Source organism: Sorex araneus, chromosome 3, assembly GCF_027595985.1.
Source record: "Sorex araneus isolate mSorAra2 chromosome 3, mSorAra2.pri, whole genome shotgun sequence".
In the NCBI taxonomy this organism is placed as follows: Eukaryota; Metazoa; Chordata; class Mammalia; order Eulipotyphla; family Soricidae; genus Sorex; species Sorex araneus.
The window spans coordinates 233,947,687-233,954,728 of record NC_073304.1 but is presented as its reverse complement, the minus strand read 5'-3'; positions in this window follow the sequence as shown (position 1 = coordinate 233,954,728).

Sequence of the window (7,042 nt, the reverse complement as noted above, 5' to 3'; positions counted from 1 at the left end):
CTTCCTCAGTTCTTCCTAGATAGTACAGACTACGAATTTCAGAAGAGTTACAACTGTTAATAAACATTAATGTTCTTCCAATAAGAAATCTAGATTGAGAATTTCAGTCCCTTCGTGGTTACCACATTCTGATTAGAAATCTTTGTTCAAACCTGATCTAACAAGTTCCAAAGATACCTAAATCTTTTAAATTGCTGGACTACATATCACTCTGACTTCCTTGATTTTGTTTGCTCAGTTCTAAGAATTAATGACTTCAAACTAGCTCTAACACTCGAGTGTTCCACAGACAGACAGACAGACAGACAGACAGTCAGACAATGAACTGACTAAAAAACACCACTACACGTGCACACATTTGCAGTTGATCGATCGATCTGACCCTTCAAAAACCGCAGGGAGAAAAACTGATAGACAGAGAAAGGAAAGAGCAGTCCCCAGGGCAAATTGAGCCCTGTCGGCCGATTGGGAACATTGCTCCCCGTTTCTCTGTCTGACCAGCCAGTTTCCTGCTTGTTAAAAACAGGTCAAGAAAGCGCTTTTGTTGATATACAATGGCAAAACAACAAATTATGACAAAGTTGCTGAAACCTGAGGTTGTCAGATGTTACCCTTTTAAGGTCAAGACTACTTCTGAGGCAGAGAGCTAGTCTCTTCTTATCAACCATAGGGATAGGCTGCCTTCTTTTATAGGGAGAGAGAGATGAGCCCTAGCCCGAACCTCAGACCAATGTGCTAGGGTTAGGGACAGGGGAGTTGATGTGTTTTGTCCCATCTCGACGTACAGGAAGATTCCTGCGATCAAGCCTAAAACAAAACAGTACGCAAGCGCTTATCCCTTAGGGGACTTCAGAAGGAGAGAGAAACAGATGGTGCAGAGGCAGAGAAAGGGGAGTTTTAGCTGAGAATATAGAGGTTGCCGGAAGCTTGTGGAGCGGTCAATCTCAGAATTGAGATAGAAGCAAGAAGCAGGTATGGGAGTCAATATGCCAGAGGGGGTAAGAAAGGTTTAAATGACTCCTTTCACCTGCAAAATAAGGGGGAGGTGAAAAGATCCCTCAGGGGGACAGTTAACGTTAAAGGAAGGCCATTCAGCAGAACAAAGAGTTAACTATGAGAGAGAGAGAGAGAGAGAGAGAGAGAGAGAGAGAGAGAGAGAGATTCTGGCCATTGAGCAGACTTCAGACCAGTGAGAGAGAGAGTCAGAGACAGCCGGGTGGAGGTGGACTGTCCCATCCTCAGGAGATCTCTGTGGAGAAGGAGTCCGAAGGTGATAGAACAAACCCAAATGCCAGAAGGAGGGACAAATCGTAAAGCGGCCGATGTTCAGATTTAAAGCGGCCGATGTCCTGGGATAGACCAGACGTAGATCCTCTGGACCTACCAGATGGAGGCAAGCCAGGCGTCCCTGGGTCTCCCTTTATCATCCTGGGGCGTCCCCCAGGGCTGTAGCTAATGTCAACCGGACACGTCTGTCAGACACAAAGCTACTTCAGATCCCAGGACCGGTATACCACAGATACACAGATACAGAATAATTGTGCACATAAAGTCGGTACCGAAAAAATTGGCGCCAGTACTTACCCCAAAGAGAAGCTCGGGACTGTCCGGCGTCCCTCAGGCAGAGTCAGATCTCACTGGGGCCTCCAAATGTTAGGGGCGGCAGATCTCTGCCCGGGGGAGGCTCGGAGAGACAAAAGAACAAAACCAAGACAACTCTTTCTGCAAATGCATGGGGTTTATTTAAGCCAATATAGCTATATTGGGACCTTCAATTGTGCCTCAATAGCGTGGCATAACTGAAGGCCCCGACCTCCAAAAAGCAGGCTGTATTTATACCCTTTTGGGGGAGAAATGAAAATCTCACATATCAAAGGGAATCACATAGGTCACTTAATTTGCATATCTAAACATTTGTTGACAAATGAAAATCTCACATATCAAAGGGAATCACATCTATATATCAAAGGGGATCACACATATTGGGGGAAAATTACATGTATTGAATCAAAGGAGAATCATACATATCAAAGAAAATCACAGGTATTGGATCAATAGGAAAACCATAGGAAACCATAGGAAAACCATACAAAAGGGAAAACCACACCTATTTCACTTAATATGCTAATTTCAACATTTGTTGACCATTCCGAGCAAATGTTTGTTTACAGTTCCTCAGGGCAGTTTGTTGGCCTATTTGGTGACAAAGTCCTGCCCAGCGGAAGGTCCTGAAGACATCTTTCAAAGCAGTCAAGTAGTTACAAAGGGCAACTTCAGCGGTTAACCCTTAACCTGCCCTTCAGTTCTTGACTCTTAACTTGCCCTCCTCTTCAAGGGGACTTGATCACTGCAGATGCCTGGGGCGATGTGGCATAATTACCACCGACCTGGTTCCTTTCCAGTCTGACTCCAAGTCGGAAGAGGCTCCTGAGCATGAGCCTGGTCCTTTGTTTCCAGAGAGGATGGTGAGTGTGAATGCAAAATGCATGGCCCACTGGAAGGTCTCTGGTTGGGAAGTGTGGGAGAGGTCCCCACTGACCCTGGAACACCCCAGGAATGGGGTACTGTTTGGTAAAACATCCTGGCCTGGCAGGAGCTAGCTGAACTCCTAGTTAGAATGTTAGAATCAAGTTAAAATTAGAAGTTGAAGTCCTTAAACCTGGGCAAGGGGCCCCATCACAGAGGTCAGTGATATGCAATCCAGCAATTTTGAAAGTTTAGGCATTTTTGCAACTTTTTAGATAAAGGTTTAAACAAGATTTCTACTCAGAATATGATGCCTACAGAGAAATTGAAATTCTCAATCTAAAATATCCTGTTGGAAAATCATTAATGGGTATTTACAGTTGAAATTCTTCTGAACTTAAAAATATGCTTCTATGTACGAAGAGCTGTAGTATTAGAGCTTGAAACTAAAGTAAAAATTGTTAAAGTATCTGGTGTAGAAAGGTCATGGTTATATGACTAAGGTATAAGAACCATTGAAATCAAGCCAAAAGAGTTTTTCCTCAGGCTTCTTAAAAATTGGTTCCAAGTTCTTCTTATGCTGCTATGCCTACACACACACACACACACACACACATGTTGGGGATGGACTGAGCTACCAGGGTGAGCCCACGTAGACTGTACTACAGACAGGAACATTTTCCCCCTTCAAGCTGCCTTCAGAAAATAATGCCAGTATATTGAAAGAGGCAGTTTTTCCTTCTCTCCAGAAGCCTGGCTGGTCTTTGACATGCAGATTTCAGGTGTTAGCCAGGCCTGACCTTTGAGATTGTAAATTGTAGGCTCTGGCCCAGCCTAGTCTTTAGGGATGTAGATTTCAGGTGCTGCCTAGTTTTGTAATTGACATGTAGATTTCTTGTGGCAGCCCAGCCTTGTCTTTGGGATGTAAATTCAAGTGCTTTTAGCCCAAGGAAGGTTTCGGTTTGGTTTTGTATCTTCTTTCCGAGGCCTAGATTACTGGCCTGCAGATACAAGGAAATAATGTTGCCTCAATGTTCTTCCTGTAAGTCACTGTATTGCGCCCTTTAGAGGCACCATGATCAATAAAAGGAGATCCACGAGGCCCTCTGTCTTTGCCAAGAGCCAGAGCGAGCTTTGGTCCTCCATGAGACATGTTTCTTCTGTGTTCCTTATCTCAGTGCCTCCGACCGCACGAATGTTCACGCAATACACACACACACACACACACACACACACACATTGTTTGCTTGCTTATTTGTTTTCATCTGCATTGCATTGTACTGATAAAATGAGAGTTGAAATACTGGTGGTATCTACAAACAGGTTCAAAAGGTACTGGTTTGTTTAAAAACATGAATTTCTAGAGTTATTTTATTGGTTGCAAAACTTGTCCTACCAGTGTTTTATTTGATCTTAGACTTTTGATAACTAAAATTTCTAGAGCTAATTAGCAAAAAGTTATAAAGGGTTGATCTCTGATATCAGATTGATAGCCTGAAGCAGCTGAAAACCGCCCTTTTTGGGCTCTAGTGATCTTGCAGGGGAAGAGAGGAAGTTGCATTCTCCCACCTTCTTTTTTTTTTTAATCTTTTCTTCCTCCAACTTTTCTCAGCCTCTGACTTCAGTTTTTTAAAGTTAGGAAGTTAATATCTAAAGTGTTAAAAGTTTTGAATGCCTTTTGAATTGAGTATATCCAGAAAACAAAATATACATTTGCAGTAAAAAAGGAATTTAAGGTTTAAAGTATTCTGGCAGAAGAGTTTTATCTAAAGAATTATGAAAAGAAATAAGAGATAAAACAGGAAATTGGAAGGAATATTTGGCTTTCATACTAAGATAGAGAGAGATGATCTAAAACTTTGCTCCCTTTCTCTATATAATGTGATTTTCAAGGATTGTTTAAAATACAAGCTTGAACTGCATATATGACCATTTGAGCTGTATATTGATTGAAGAGAAAATTAAAAATAGAAGTTAAAGTCATTTAATAGAATAAAACACAAAATGCAGTCTACTGGAATTGATGAAGTGGGCAAAGATTGAAGGAATATGTAGGTAAATAAAATATATGAATCTTGTGAGCATCTTAACCCTCTTTTATCCGTGTTCTCTCATAGTTTGAAATTCTATATCATAAGATCTTTAATTATGAGCATTGTAAACTTTTTGAAAATATATGGGACTAATGTAATGCTTTTGAAAGAGTACTACAGGATATAACTTAGTCATGGTAAATGCGACAATAATTAACAATCTTCTTAAGAACTCTCTAAGTTATATCTGTAGAATTGTTATAGTATCTGGACTCCTATTACAGTACTCCTAGATAATTGGAAATCAATGTTCAGTTAGACATAATGTTGTTGAACTGTATATTCTATCTCTACAGAACTTAATGCTTCTATTGATTTGACCAGGGCCCATAGCAAACGGGTATTGGTCACATTTTCCAAAACTTCTGCAGCTCGAAAAACAGCTCTCCCAATAGTCTGGAAACAGGTTCAGACTGTTTGGGTTGAGCATAAAGAGGGCAGGTTAAGGGTTAAATTTGCCTTTGTAACTGCTTGGCTGCTTTGAAAGATGTTTTCGCGACCTACCGCTGGGCAGGAAACAGTCAACAAATGGGCCAACAAACTGCTCTAGGAACTGTAAACAAACATTTTCCAGGAAACAGTTAACAGTTAACAAATGTTGAGATTAGCAAATTAAGTGACCTATGTGTGATTCCCTTTGATCCAATAGGTGTAATTCCCTTTGGTCCAATATGTGTGATTCCCTTTGATCCAATGTGTGTGATTCCCTTTTCTCCCCCAAAAGGGTACAAAAACGGCTCGCTTTTTGAGTTTGGGGCCTTCAGCTTTGCCGCTTTTCAGGCATGGTTGAAGGTTCCTATATAGCTATGTTGGCTTGAATAAACCCCGTGCGTTTGCAGAAAGAGTTGTCTTGGTTTTGTTCTTTTATTCCTCCATGCCTCCCCCGGGCAGAGATCTGCCAACCCCTAACAAGCAGTGGCTCTTGACAAAAGAAAAACTTGAGGCTTTGCATGAATTGGTTACAGAGCAGCTTGATTTGGGACATATTATTCCTAGCTCTAGTCCTGGAAATTCACCTGTATTTGTTATTAAGAAAAAGACTGGTAAATGGAGAATGTTAACTGATTCAAGAAAAGTCAATGACTGTATGGAACCAATGGGCTCTTTACAAAAGGGCTACCTGATTTGGCTATAATTCCAAAGCAGTGGCATATTATTATCATTGACTTAAAAGATTGTTTCTATACCATCCCTTTAATGGAAGGGGATAGAGAGAAATTTGCTTTGACTGTGCCCTCTTTAAATAGTGAACATCAACTAAAAGATATCAGTGGACTGTTTTGCCCCAAGGGATGATGAACAATCTGACGATGTGCCAATATTTTGTTAGTCAACCACTGGAGACCTTCACTACCCAGTCACCGCCACACTCCAGGCTGCTTTCCGGACACTCGGGATGAACCTCACACATGAGTGAAGCCCACAGAACCAGGTAAAGCAGAACTTTGCAACCTTGTACTCCAGGCTCAATGAGACCCAGAAACTCCTACAATCTCTGGTGCCACGCTCCAGGGATCAAATCCAGAAGACTCACCCTACCAGAGCCAGATAAATACCTCACTGACAGACCTCCACTACCTCCACTACCCAGCCATTGCCACGCTTCAGGCCACTTTCCAGACACAGCATAGGACACTTAATACCCATTTTCCATAATTTTCGCTGCATATTTGATGGGCTTCAAATATGGCATGAAGCACGCCCTAAAAGCTTCCATCCCTCTTGCAGAGCCTGGCAAGCTACCTGTGGTGTATTTGATGTGCCAAAAACGGTAACAACAATGGGTCTCATTCACCTGAAACCGAAAGAGCCCCCAATATGGCAGCGTTAAGGAGGATGAGCAAGGAGAAGCTGATAAAATCTCAGGGAATGGAATGGAATAGAATGGAATGAACAGGGTGAGAGACTGTCTGAGTTCATCATGTCGACCAAGATTATCCATGGTAACTCACAGTTCCAGAAGGCCGAATCTAAATGTTGGACATGGGAGTCTCCCGGTGGACAGTTCCACAACAAAATTGACCACATCATATTCAATCGAAGGTTTTGCCTGATTGATGTCGCTGTTGTCCCAAGATTCCAAACAGGATCGGACCACCGTCTCCTTCTTGTAAAATTCTACTTCACAGAGTGGGGATAAAGGACTGCAAAGTTTAAGAAGAGAATTCCCAGAATTACCACCAACTGGGAATTCTTTGGCACTATTGCAGCAACGTGGGAAAATGCCATCGTTGACAACATCAATGAAGAATATAGTCGACTGGTTCAGCCCCTCCATGACTGCACTAAGAATGAGAGACGCCTGTCCTTGGAAACTCTCGAGCTCATTCATCAACGTGGTTTGGCGCAAGCCTCAGGCAACCACAAGCTAATGTCCTAGCTTGCAGAGCTGTGCAGAGAAGCGATAAAGGAAGACCTCAAAGAAAGAAGAGCAATAGTGTTGGCTGATGCGGCAGAAGCCGGGAAAAGTATTTGCAACGCTC